The sequence below is a fragment of the Coregonus lavaretus genome (assembly GCF_964263955.1).
Source record: "Coregonus lavaretus genome assembly, chromosome: 26".
Lineage (NCBI taxonomy): Eukaryota > Metazoa > Chordata > Actinopteri > Salmoniformes > Salmonidae > Coregonus > Coregonus lavaretus.
The window spans coordinates 22,042,665-22,057,487 of NC_140013.1; positions in this window are offsets into that span (position 1 = coordinate 22,042,665).

The window sequence follows — 14,823 nt, forward strand, 5'->3', positions numbered from 1 at the left end:
GGCGTGACCCTGCAAAACACCCTGTCGTTCTCCGCTAACATCAAGGCGGTGACCCGATCCTGTAGGTTCATGCTCTACAACATTATGAGAGTACGACCCTGCCTTACACATGAAGCGGCACAGGTCCTAATCCAGGCACTTGTCATCTCCCGTCTGGATTACTGCAACTCGCTGTTGGCTGGGCTCCCTGCCTGTGCCATTAAACCCCTACAACTCATCCAGAATGCCGCAGCCCGTCTGGTGATCAACCTTCCCAAGTTCTCTCACGTCACCCCGCTCCTCCGCACACTCCACTGGCTTCCAGTTGAAGCTCGCATCTGCTACAAGACCATGGTGCTTTCTTATGGAGCTGTGAGGGGAACGGCACCTCTGTACCTTCAGGCTCTGATCAGTCCCTACACCCAAACGAGGGCATTGCGTTCATCCACCTCTGGCCTGCTGGCCCCCCTACCCAGCCCAGTCAAAACTGTTCGCTGCTCTGGCACCCCAATGGTGAAACAAGCTCCCTCACGATGCCAGGACAGCGGAGTCACTCACCACCTTCGGAGACACTTGAAACCCCACCTCTTTAAGGAATACCTGGGATAGGATAAAGTAATTGTTCTACCCCCCCTTACCCCACACCCCAAAAAAATTAATAAATAAAAATAAACATATTGTAAAGTGGTTATCCCACTGAGTATAAGGTGAATGCACCAATTTGTAAGTCGCTCTGGATAAGAGCGTCTTATAAATGACGTAAATGTAAAATATAATTGTGAGGACACGATAACTGAAGAATGCAGCCTGCCCGAGCAAGGAGTTGACTATGATAAGAACGTGTGTGTGTGTGTGTGTGTGTGTGTGTGTGTGTGTGTGTGTGTGTGTGACCTGATGGTCAGGAGAGCAGAGAAAAATTACATGAGCTAGACCCAGGTGTGAACTTACAAGATGTGTACAGTGGAAAAATACAGCCCGCCTACAGCGGGGTGGGATTTTTCCTCTGACGTGTGCGTATAAAAATATTGTACGACCACTTTGTTGCAGAGCGCTCTCATGAATAAATATGCTGACCATGAGCAGAATTGGGTCTTTGTTTAATTTATTTAAACTAAGAGATTTACAACCTTTTGGGAATTATTCAAAGATTTAAGAAGTGTTTGACTTCAACCATTGAGATAACAAAATTCTCATGACAATACTGCTCTAACAAAGTGTGTCAATTGTCAACATCACGTCTCCTTTGATCTGTTGAGACTCTGTTGAAATGGTTTCATCTTTCTTTTTGACAAATGTTTTGACATGTTTTTTTTACAATCGCTTTGTTCATTTCAGAGTCAAATTATTGTGAAGGAAAAACATTCAGTGAATACAGAACACTCTGACAGCTCCCTCAGCGTGTTTCTGGGTTTCATAATTAGGTGTTGGTAGGGGTGTCATGAATCCCGCTTCCTGAGTCTGTTTCTGCCTGTGTTGCCTGTTTTCTGTTCTGAAGTCTGTTTCCTGAGGTTCCTGAACGCACCCTGTCTGGTTGCCAGGTGATGAAGCTAGGCGGGAGATCTCTCTATTACCCGCACCTGCATCTCATCAGCTATCTGCACACCTGGTCCTGATCATCACCTCTCCAATTCATAAGCTCTGACCTGACATCCATTCCCTGCCGGATCGTTAGCCATGAACAGTATGTTGTGTCAGCGAATCAGCCTCAAGTTTACTAGAGTTAGTTTTGTTGTTCTGTACTTTTTGCTTGCCGTGTACTCACCTCCGTTTACTCTGTCTACAGTCATTCTCCCGGAACATTCACCCCACCCCTGCCTGGTCGTCGGTGGCTTCTGTGACACCATTGGCTCTGCCTATTCACTCCCACCAACTCACCTCCGCTGCCCGCTCCGTCTCCTGGATTATTCTGCTTCCACATTTGAGTCTGGAAATAAATACTCACCTTCGTTCTACTCACCTTGTCCTGGTCTGCTTCTGGGTTCTGCTTTAGAGAATCGTGACAAGGGGTTGCGTTGTATGCCACTTTGCCTTCTCCTTACCCCAAACCCTCATTTCAGAAGCATCTCTAGCTGTGCAAAAGCCATGGTCACTGGGCTGTCATAGTAAGCACTGTCCCATATTAAGTAGGTCCTGTCTGTCTGTCCCCTGGTGGTGGAAATAGGGTAACTTTTACATATTCCACTCAGTTACCTCCCTCTGCCCAGCTAATGGAAATCATTTTCCTAGTTATAGCGCTGCGACTGGCTGGCTGTTGTCGAATCTCAGCTCCTCTAAGAACTAGGATATACACTGAAACTAACACAAATCTCAGAAATGCAGGTATTTTTAGACACTTCAGTAACTTTAGGTATGGTGGATATTTGAGGAAGTAACTGTGTAACCATGAGTGTAAAAATGTTGCCGCTATGAAAGTAAAATAATCAATTTATGTGCTCTCCATCTTAGCTATTAGGTAGCTATCAGAACCATCAGCCCTATCTAGCCGTGGTTATATTGAACAGCGCCTCATATTTTGATGCTGTACCCTCAATACAGTAATCCTGCAAATATAAACAGTGCAGCACAGTGCAGCACACACAAGCTCCAAATAACGCCTACATTAACCTGGAATAAACTCAAAATATAATATTATAATAATTTCTGAATATTTTTCTTCCACAGAGCGAAAATTGAGGTAGGCTGTTAAATCAGCGTATGCAGCATGGCATAAATGTTGATGAATGTGTGTTGGAAATCCCTGGGGTTTTGGGAGCTTTTGAGGGACAGGAGGCCTATCTCTAAACGCCCAGACACAGGTTGATTAGAGTGGGAGTGGTAATGCACTAAACACCTACAGGGGATGTTCCCTCACTTTAAAAACAACCGTAGCATGTCAACTCGGTTTATAGTCAACCTTCACAGCTGCACCACAATAATATAAATCCTAAAGGTGACCATTTTCTTAACTCCTACTGTATGGAGGATTCCTCGGGACAGAATCCATACATTTACTCTGTGCCTTGATGCTATGACTAAACCCAATTGAAATATCTTCGCAGGTAACCTAGGCTCTCGATGATTGGCCGAACTATCCATTTCAACAGTGTTGGCATCAAACCTAATGATGCAGTCTGCCTGGCACCATGTCCAATGGCCAATGTCTCATGGTGCCGTTGGATTGGCAGGAAGATCCTATGTTGTTCCAGAGATGGTTTAGAGATGCCAACACATCTCCTCAGCTGTTGTCAGGTGTTTTGGGAGGGATTTGATATTTCATGTCAACTAATCCACAGCTCCTGCCTCCTTGACATGATAATGTCTCAGGGTGAGTTGGGATATGCAAAAAAGAACAAACACTCTATTTCCAATTCACACATGCGTATAATACACACAAATATAAATATAAATACACACCAAATGATTTTATTATTATGCACACATACACACACACACACACACTCAGCTCACATGAGATGAGCCTTCTGAGTCAGCTGGTGGAGAGATTGAGCTGAGCGCTAACGGAAGGTGAGAGAAGTGTGTGGGATTTTCATTAGGGTGTGTTTGTGTGTGTGTGTGTGTGTGAGAGAGAGACAGAGAGAGAGAGAGAGAGAGAGAGAGAGAGAGAGAGGGAGGAATAGGTTATAATGAGGAGTGAATTTAACAAATATTGAAAAGCAACAAAATCTCCACTATACTTGAACAGCATACTTAATTAGCTATTGCTGTATGCTTAATTTGCTTGAATAATGAGCTATCAAGTGGTTCAGTCGCTTACTGGAAATATTCCCACAGCACAGACAACACAGCAACCAGATAGAATGCACAATTCTATCTGGTATTTTACACATTTTGCCACATTTTGCCATGAGGCTGAGATAAATATTTGCTGATTTAAAGCTAATTTCCTGCAATTCTACACTTTTTGCCACGGCTTATGACGTGTTCATTTGCTATCTGGGAGGGTCTCGACCAACGTGTTCATAATATGATATATGGGGAGGCCACGACTTCCAGGGGCCCCACAACTGACGTGTTCATATGCTATCTGGGGGGGCCCCAACCTCCAGGGGTTGTTGTTGGTGGCCCCCTGGAGGTCGGGACCCTAGGGCACATGCCCAGAGTGCTCGTTCGGTAATCCGGTCCTGCTTTTAGCTACTGAATGGATTTGTGTTTTTGCTTGTAGTTGTTTTCCCTATGTCTTTTTCCTCTTCTGTTATCTTACTCTCACAGGGGTTGTTCCATTTCATTTCAGCAAGCCATGACACCCACCATCTCAGATTGTTCTGAAAAATTGTTTTTGTAGATAGAAACAGATAACATAAGCATTCCGGAAACATTATTTTGTTGAAATATAATTTAATCGCAGAGAAATTAAGCTAATTGATTGCACCCAAATTGGCCATTTTAATTTATAGGATTCATATAAAATTCAATAATTATAGTACTGTGACACTCTGGCTCTAGGACTTGTATATGTGAGCCAGGGTGTATCTCATTTGGTGGTGTTGGGGATGGGTGAGTTTCATTTTGTTTGTATTTAGTGTGATTGGTTAATGACTCCCAATCGGAGGTAACGAGTGTCAGCTTTCGGCTCGTTATCTCTGATTGGGAGCCATATATATTCTGTGTGTTTTCACCTTTGTTTTGTGGGTTATTGTTTCTGTGTTGCTGTTAGTGTGTTTCAGTATTTTGAACTTCACGTATCGTCATTTGTTGTTTTCTTCGTGGTTGCTTTAATTAATAAAGTCATCATGTTCACTCGCAACGCTGCGCATTGGTCCGCTCCTTCAGACGTTCGTGACAGAATAACCCACCACAAAAGGACCAAGCAGCGTAACAAGCGGCAACAGGACCTACCTACACAGGAGTTATGGACGCCTCCTAAGGTCGGGACATGGGAAGAGTTATTGGACGGAAAGGATCCTTGGGCACAACCGGGAGAATATCGCCTCCCTCGTGAAGAGCTGGAGGCAGCCAAAGCCGAGAGGAGGTGGTACGAGGAGGCAGCGCGAAGGCGAGGCTGGAAGCCCGTGGAAGAGAGGCAACCCCAAGAAATTTTTTGGGGGGGGCACATGGCTTGGGCAGCTGGGCAGCAGGAGGCTGCCACAGGGAGAAAAGGAGAGAAGGCTAACGGAGTACGGGAGCCATTGGCGAGTGGAAGGAGGGAAGTTGTTGTGGCACGGCATGAGAGACTGAAGTGTGTTACCAGTCCGGTCCGGCCCGTTCCTGATCCGCAGTTAAGGCCATTGGTGTGTGTTCCCGGTATGGACCGGCCTGTTCCTACTCCACGCACCAGGTCCACGATGTGCGTCGCCAGCCGGCCAGAGTCTGCCGTCTGCCCTAGGGCGTCTGAACTGCCCGTCTGCCAAGCGCTGCATAAGCCGCCCGTCTGTACTGAGCCTGCAAAGCCGTCCGTCTGCCAGGAGCCTTCAGAGCCTTCCGCCAGACAGGAGCCGCTAGAGCCTTCCGCCAGACAGAATCATACACCTGCTATGGAATCAGCAGGAGCCGACGCAGCCCATACTAGACTGGAAGCTCGGGTTCGGGACCAGAAAGAGCAGCTCCTGCGGATGGGAGCCGCCCTGCTGGAGGTGATGACTGCAATCCGAGGCTGGGGTCCGCCTCCACCGCCAGCCTCCCAGCCAGCACCATCAGCCAGCCATGGGCAGCCAGATCCGTCAGCCAGCCATGAGCAGCCAGATCCGTCAGCCAGCCATGGGCAGCCAGATCCGTCAGCCAGCCATGAGCAGCCAGATCCGTCAGCCAGCCATGAGCAGCCAGACCCGTCAGCCAGCCATGAGCAGCCAGACCCGTCAGCCAGCCATGAGCAGCCAGATCCGTCAGCCAGCCATGAGCAGCCAGATCCGTCAGCCAGCCATGAGCAGCCAGATCCGTCAGCCAGCCATGAGCAGCCAGATCCGTCAGCCAGCCATGAGCAGCCAGATCCGTCAGCCAGCCATGAGCAGCCAGATCCGTCAGCCAGCCATGAGCAGCCAGATCCTTCAGCCAGCCATGAGCAGCCAGATCCGTCAGCCAGCCATGAGCAGCCAGATCCGTCAGCCAGCCATGAGCAGCCAGATCCGTCAGCCAGCCATGAGCAGCCAGATCCGTCAGCCAGCCATGAGCAGCCAGATCCGTCAGCCAGCCATGAGCAGCCAGATCCGTCAGCCAGCCAGGATCAGCCAGATCCGTCAGCCAGCCAGGATCCGCCAGAGCCGTCCAGCCAGGATCCGCCAGAGCCGTCCAGCCAGGATCCGCCAGAGCCGTCCAGCCAGGATCCGCCAGAGCCGTCCAGCCAGGATCCGCCAGAGCCGTCTAGCCAGGATCCGCCAGAGCCGTCCAGCCAGGGTCCGCCAGAGCCGTCCAGCCAGGGTCCGCCAGAGCCGTCCAGCCTGGATCCGCCAGAGCCGTCCCGCCGGGATCCGCCAGAGCCGTCCAGCCGGGATCCGCCAGAGCCGTCTAGCCAGGATCCGCCAGAGCCGTCTAGCCAGGATCCGCCAGAGCCGTCCAGCCAGGATCCGCCAGAGCCGTCCAGCCAGGATCCGCCAGAGCCGTCCAGCCAGGATCCGCCAGAGCCGTCCAGCCTGGATCCGCCAGAGCCGTCCCGCCAGGATCCGCCAGAGCCGTCCCGCCAGGATCCGCCAGAGCCGTCCCGCCAGGATCCGCCAGAGCCGTCCCGCCAGGATCCGCCAGAGCCAGCCAGCCAGGATCCGCCATCTAGTCAGGTGATGCCCCTTAGCCCGGTGCTGCCCCTTAGTCCGGTGCTGCCCTTTAGCCCGGTGCTGCCCCTTAGTCCGGTGCTGCCCCTGAGTCCGGTGCCGCCCCTTAGCCCGGTGCTGCCCCTTAGTCCTGTACTGCCCTTTAGTCCGGTACTGCCCCGTAGTCCGGTGCAGCCCCTTAGTCCGGTGCTGTCCCTTAGCCCGGTGCTGCCCCTTATCCCGGTGCTGCCCCTTATCCCGGTGCTGCCCCTTAGGCCGATGCTGCCCCTTAGTCCGGTGTTGCCCCTTAGTCCAGGTGGGGTTAGTTGGAGGGTGGTCATTGGGAGGAGGCTACCGAAGCAGGTTGTGACTGTGGTGGGGTGGGGATCACGACCGGGGCCAGAGCCGCCACCATGGACAGACGCCCACCCAGACCCTCCCCTAGTCCTGATGTTGGTGCGCCCGGAGTTCGCACCTTTAGGGGGGGGTACTGTGACACTCTGGCTCTATGGACTTTGAGAATTGAGCCAGGGTTGTTCATTTTCATGTGTTTGGGTGTATTTCATGTGGTGGGATGGGGACCACGACCAGGGGCAGAACCGCCACCGTGGACAGACGCCCACCCAGACCCTCCCCTAGACTGTGGGCTGGTGCGCCCAGAGTTCGCACCTTTAGGGGGGGGTACTGTGACACTCTGGCTCTAGGACTTGTATATGTGAGCCAGGGTGTATCTCATTTGGTGGTGTTGGGGATGGGTGAGTTTCATTTTGTTTGTATTTAGTGTGATTGGTTAATGACTCCCAATCGGAGGTAACGAGTGTCAGCTTTCGGCTCGTTATCTCTGATTGGGAGCCATATATATTCTGTGTGTTTTCACCTTTGTTTTGTGGGTTATTGTTTCTGTGTTGCTGTTAGTGTGTTTCAGTATTTTGAACTTCACGTATCGTCATTTGTTGTTTTCTTCGTGGTTGCTTTAATTAATAAAGTCATCATGTTCACTCGCAACGCTGCGCATTGGTCCGCTCCTTCAGACGTTCGTGACAAGTACCTAACATTCGATTTAGACCAAACCTTTTTCTAACAATGAGTAATACATGAGGATCCAAAGAAATTGTCAAAAAGCCACCCATGGACCACCCCACACCCACGCCAATCCCACCCTTCTCTTTCCATGACAGACTGACCAGGTGAATCCAGGTGAAAGCTATTATCTCTTACTGATGTCACCTGTTAAATCCACTTAAATCAGTGTAGATGACAGGGAGGAGCCAGGTTAAAGAAAGATTTTTAAGCCTTGAGACATGGATTGTGTATGTGTGTCATTCAGGGGGTAAATGGGCAAGACAAAATATTTAAGTGCCTTTGAACAGGGTATGGTAGTAAGTGCCAGGCACACCATTTTGAGTGTGTCAAGAACTGTGTTTTTGAAGCTCAACAGTTTCCCGTGTGTATCAAGAATGGTCCACCACCCAAAGAACATCCAGCCAACTTGACACTGTGTGAAGCATTGTTTCTTCATGTAATGTATTTTCAGTGAATTTGGTTATGTTTTTTTCACCTGTTCAGAGAAATTAGTCATTGAAGTTGTTGGGTTTATGTCCCATCCGTAGATGGTGCTGTTCCTGCTATTAGGTCGCTCTTTTTGAAAGAATCACCCAAATTACAAAATTACATATTGGTTTTCTTACCCTGTAAGCAGTCTATGGACCAGGTATGACAGCAACCCATGCTTGGGTTTAGTTTACCTGTCCACTGTTTCAAATGCAAACTGTTCTGCATTTGTAGCACAAATCCAATGCAAGTCAATGGTACCTATATTAGCATTTTTGCGCTTCATATACAACTAATCTATGAGTAACATCATTGAGTTACACAATCCATTTTTAGATACTTTAAGATGATTTGGACATGAAGTGTGAAAATGCTAATATATGTACCATTGACTTGCATAGAATTTGTGACACAAATGCTAAAAAGTTAGCATTTGAAATGGTGCCCAACAAAACTAACTCATGGATTGGGAAAACCAATATGTCCTTTTGTAATTTGGATTAACTAACTCTTTAACATTGAACCATCTAGTGGTCCGAACCTGGTAATATCAGGATGTTGGATGGGACAAAAACCTAACAACTTCAACTTCAGTGGGTGTCAAAATCCTCTTTCTTGTGCTTTTTGAGATGGAACGACCCACAGACTGGTTGCATTATGGTGAGTATGTGCCAGTGTCTCTCCATCACCCTCCATCCGTCCATGTGCTTGGACATATAGCAGTTAGGAACTGAAGTAGGTAATTGCAGTATGACAGTAAAAAAAGCGGTTGACATTTAAGTTGAGGCCTTACTTGTGCTCTATGGTACTAAAGATTATGGATATACTGACAAGATACATGTCTCTCCGCCCTAACAATGGGAGTCGTTGTCCACAAAGCGGCACAGCGGCATTCTAGCTCCCGCCTATCCTTTCTTTGGATTGGTGGATACATCTTATTATTGAAATCCTTTTTGGAATATTTGATGAGGGTTGTTGACGTCAACCGCCTGTATTCAATGGAGAGAGATGCTATGCTACTAGCCTCATGACATGAATATGCATAGCTATCTCGAGACAACTCCGATATAAAGTGTTTTTTCTCAAAGTTGCCGGGATGTCACGTGTCCTACTTATATCTGTACACTCCTAACAACTTAAGCATTACAAAACTTATATTAGATCAAATAAACCTCACGTAGCAAATAAGCCATTCATGTTTTTGTTGACCAAATTCAACCTACATACAAAAACTCCTTGCTAGGTGGGCGAAACAACGAAAAAATGCCACCTGCTGGAGGGAGACAGATTTTCCGGCAAGTTGGGCCTCTTCCTCTTGCTCTCTGATAGTACCAATGGATACATTGCCCTGGATCCACATTGTCTCTGACACCTACAGTGATGAAAGACTGTAAGTAAAGGTGTTCATGAAACTAATGAGTGTGGATATGAAAACTAATTTAATCATCTAAGTTACCATGAAATGAAAAATGTGATAAGTATGTCAAACTTCAAGCTGGCTGCCTCTATACTACAGGCCTCACACGTTTCAAATCAAAACTGACTTTAAATATTATGGCATAAGCACATTTTCTCTCCCAATCCAGACACATGGGATTTAGCCGCAAATGTAATATAATCTTTATTATGAAGCTATACAAATCCCTTGGATATATTTGTGTTAAATATTAATAGAAACCAACTTATTAATGATAGTGGGATCACTCAGAGCCATAGGGAATGTGGTGTTAACTGGATGGGTCGGACTGGAAATGCCAGATGGGCTGATACAGATGGCGTAGTAGTGCAGTTGTGTTTTTATCGTCTGTCTGTAAATAGCCTGTAAATACCCTATTTTTTCGTACATATTTCCCTATCAGACTTTTCATCCTTCTACAAGATATACTTTCCTGCAACCCGCCTCACTCAATGTGGAACGGATTCTATTATTGACTTACCTTGACTTACCTTTATCTAGAATCTAGAATCTCCAGTTGAAACTAGCTAGCCAGCTAACTAGCTACTTGCTATTTGCTATTAGCCACAGCTAGCGGTGTTTTCACCCAAAACATTGGATTTTTTTCTGCGGGATTAATTTTAATCACTGGACATTGATCACCGGATATTCGGCCCGACGAAATCGTCTGATGTGGTTACGACGTTAACCACGAATATTCCATCCATCTGATAGCTCTTGCCCGCTAGCACACGCTAAACTGAACTAGCTACTGAACTAGCTACTTGCTATTAGCCACAGCTAGCGGTGTTTTCACTCAGGACATTGGATTTTTTCTGCGGGATTAATTTTAATCACTGGACATTGATCACCGGATATTCGGCCAGTCTGCACAGCGCGTTATCGACCCAGAACATATCAGTTTGTCCGCGGGAATCACTGAATCACTGGACCTTTAACTCCGGATTTCATCGCTACCACCAGCCAGCTACAACAAAACGGACGCTGTGGTCTGGCTAATCACCCTGAGCTAGGCCCATCGCCCATCTCCCGGCTATCTACCTCTCTGTCAACCGGACGGGACCACCTAGTGTTGACACGGAGCCCCGCCGATCCCACACGACTGGTCTGCCGACGAAATCGTCTGATGTGGTTACGACGTTAACCACGAAGATTCCATCCATCTGCTAGCCCTGGCCCGCTAGCACACGCTAGCCGTAGCCTCTTACTATTGCTTCACCACCGGACCTTATGATAACTCAGCTATACAGCTGATATCTGCTGGACTGTTCCTTTTTACGGTACTACATCCTGTTTATGTTTAGCCTCAGCCCAAACATGGTTAGTTTATTGTTGTTTCGGTTATTTCTAATTGTACTATATCACTGTAGACCCCCCAGCCTAGCTAAACCTGCCTTAGTTAGCTCCTTCGCACCTCCCCCTATACACGCGGAGACCGACTCAATTGATGACTCTAGCGATGCTATCTCTTTCATAGTTACCCAACGCTTAGGGTTACCTCCACTTTACTCATATCCTTCCATATCCTTGTCTGTACATAATGCCCTGAATCTTTTATATAACACCCGGAAATCTGCCCCCTTTATTCTATGTACCCAACGCACTAGAAGACCAGTTCTTAAAGCCTTTAGCCGTATCCTTATTCTAGTCCTCCTCTGTTCCTCTGGTGATGTAGAGGCTAACCCAGGCCCTGCAGCCCTCAGTATCACTCCTACTCCCCAGGCGCTATCATTTGATGACTTCTGTAATCGCAAAAGTCTTGGTTTCTTGCACATAAATATCAGAAGTCTACTTCCTAAGTTTGAGTTATTCACTGCGTTAGCACACTCTGCCAACCCTGATGTTCTAGCAGTGTCTGAATCCTGGCTCAGGAAGGCCACCAAAAATTCTGAAATTTCCATCCCCAACTATAACATTTTCCGTCTAGATAGAACTGCCAAAGGGGGTGGAGTTGCAATCTACTGTAGAGATAGCCTGCAGAGCTCTATCATACTATCCAGGTCTGTGCCCAAACAGTTTGAGCTTCTACTTCTAAAAATCCACCTTTCCAGAAATAAGTCTCTCACTGTTGCCGCTTGCTACAGACCCCCCTCAGCCCCCAGCTGTGCCCTGGACACCATATGTGAATTGATTGCCCCCCATTTATCCTCAGAGATTGTACTGCTTGGTGACCTAAATTGGGATATGCTTAATACCCCAGCCATCCTACAATCCAAGCTAGATGCCCTCAACCTCACGCAAATTATCAACGAACCTACCAGGTACAACCCTAAATCCGTAAACATGGGTACCCTCATAGATATCATCCTGACTAACATACCCTCTAAATATACCTCAGCTGTCTTCAACCAGGATCTCAGCGATCACTGCCTTATTGCCTGCGTCCGTAACGGGTCCGCGGTCAAACGACCACCCCTCATCACTGTCAAACGCTCCCTAAAACACTTTAGCGAGGAGGCCTTCCTAATTGACCTGGCCCAGGTATCCTGGATGGATATAGATCTCATTCCGTCAGTAGAGGATGCCTGGTTGTTCCTTAAAAGTAATTTCCTCTCAATCTTAAATAAACATGCCCCATTCAAAAAATACAGAACTAAGAACCGATATAGCCCCTGGTTCTCCTCAGACTTGACTGCCCTTGACCAGCACAAAAACATCCTGTGGCGTACAGCATTAGCATCAAATAGCCCCCGCGATATGCAACTTTTCAGGGAAGTTAGGAACCAATATACACAAGCAGTCAGGAAAGCAAAGGCTAACTTTTTCAAACAGAAATTTGCATCCTGTAGCACTAACTCCAAAAAGTTTTGGGACACTGTAAAGTCCATGGAGAATAAGAGCACTTCCTCCCAGCTGCCCACTGCACTGAGGCTAGGAAACACTATCACCACCGATAAATCTACAATAATCGAGAATTTCAACAAGCATTTTGCTACAGCTGGCCATGCTTTCCATCTGGCTACCACTAACCCGGCCACCAACTCTGCACCCTCTGCTGCAACTTGCCCATGCCCCCCCCGCTTCTCCTTCACACAAATTCAGACAGCTGATGTTTTGAAAGCGCTGCAAAATCTGGACCCCTACAAATCAGCTGGGCTAGACAATCTGGACCCTTTCTTTCTAAAACTAGCCGCCGAAATTGTCGCTACCCCTATTACTAGTCTGTTCAACCTCTCTTTCATAACGTCTGAGATCCCCAGAGATTGGAAAGCTGCCGCGGTCATCCCCCTCTTCAAAGGGGGTGACACTCTAGATCCAAATTGCTACAGACCTATATCCATCCTGCCCTGCCTTTCGAAAGTATTCGAAAGCCAAGTTAACAAACAGATAATCGACCATTTTGAATACCACCGTACCTTCTCCGCTATGCAATCCGGTTTCCGAGCTGGTCACGGGTGCACTTCAGCCACGCTCAAGGTCCTAAACGATATTATAACCGCGATTGATAATAGACAGTACTGTGCAGCCGTCTTCATCGACCTGGCCAAGGCTTTCGACTCTGTCAACCACCGCATTCTTATTGGCAGACTAAATAGCCTTGGTTTCTCAAATGACTGCCTCGCCTGGTTCACCAACTACTTCTCAGATAGAGTTCAGTGTGTCAAATCGGAGGGCCTGTTGTCTGGACCTATGGCAGTCTCTATGGGGGTGCCACAGGGTTCAATTCTTGGGCCGACACTTTTCTCCGTGTATATCAATGATGTCGCTCTTGCTGCTGGTGACTCTCAGATCCACCTCTACGCAGACGACACCATTTTGTATACATCTGGCCCTTCATTGGACACTGTGTTAACAAACCTCCAAATGAGCTTCAATGCCATACAACAATCCTTCAGTAGCCTCCAACTGCTCTTAAACACTAGTAAAACTAAATGCATGCTTTTCAATCGAACGCTGCTGGCACCCGCCCACCCGACTAGAATCACCACTCTTGACGGGTCTGACCTAGAGTATGTGGACAACTACAAATACCTAGGTGTCTGGTTAGACTGTAAACTCAACTTCCAGACTCACATAAAGAATCTCCAATCCAAAGTTAAATCTAGAATCGGCTTCCTATTTCGCAACAAAGCCTCCTTCACTCATGCTGCCAAACATGCCCTCGTAAAACTGACTATCCTACCGATCCTTGACTTCGGCGATGTCATTTACAAAATAGCCTCCAACACTCTACTCAGCAAATTGGATGTAGTCTATCACAGTGCCATCCGTTTTGTCTCCAAAGCCCCATACACTACCCACCACTGTGACCTGTACGCTCTTGTTGGCTGGTCCTCACTACATGTTCGTCGTCAAACCCACTGGCTCCAGGCCATCTATAAATCACTACTAGGCAAATCCCCGCCTTATCTTAGCTCATTGGTCACCATAGCAGCACCCACCCGTAGTCTGCGCTCCAGCAGGTATATCTCACTGGTCATTCCCAAAGCCAACACCTCCTTTGGCCGCCATTCCTTCCAGTTCTCTGCTGCCAATGACTGGAACGAATTGCAAAAATCTCTGAAGCTGGAGACTCTTATCTCCCTCAATAACTTTAAGCATCAGTTGTCAGAGCACCTTACCGATCACTGCACCTGTACACAGCCCATCTGAAATTAGCCCACCCAACTACCTCATCCCTATATTGTTATTTATTTTGCTCTTTTGCACCCCAGTATCTCTATTTGCACATAATCTCTTGCACATCTAGCATTCCAGTGTTAATACTATTGTAATTATTCTGCACTATAGCCTATTTACTGCCTTACCTCCATAACTTGCTACATTTGCACACACTGTATATATATTTTCTGTTGTATTTCTGACTTTATGTTTTCTACCCCATATGTAACTCTGTGTTTTTTATTTTATTTATTGCACTACTATGCTTTATCTTGGCCAGGTCGCAGTTGTAAATGAGAACCTGTTCTCAACTGGCTTACCTGGTTAAATAAAGGTGAAATAAATAAATAAATAAATAAAAAAATAAAAAATGTATGGCCTGTGTAGGAGTCTCGAGGAAAGAATGGGCAGTGTGGGGGCCAAACGGAAAAGAATGGTCCGGTGTGTTAGAAATGCCAAGGCCAATTTTTGTTCCCAGGCCTCCCTTCTTAACCTGCGAGGAGTGCCTTCCAAGAGAATTTCTGGAGATATTTGTTCAGTTTAATGGGGAAGATGAAA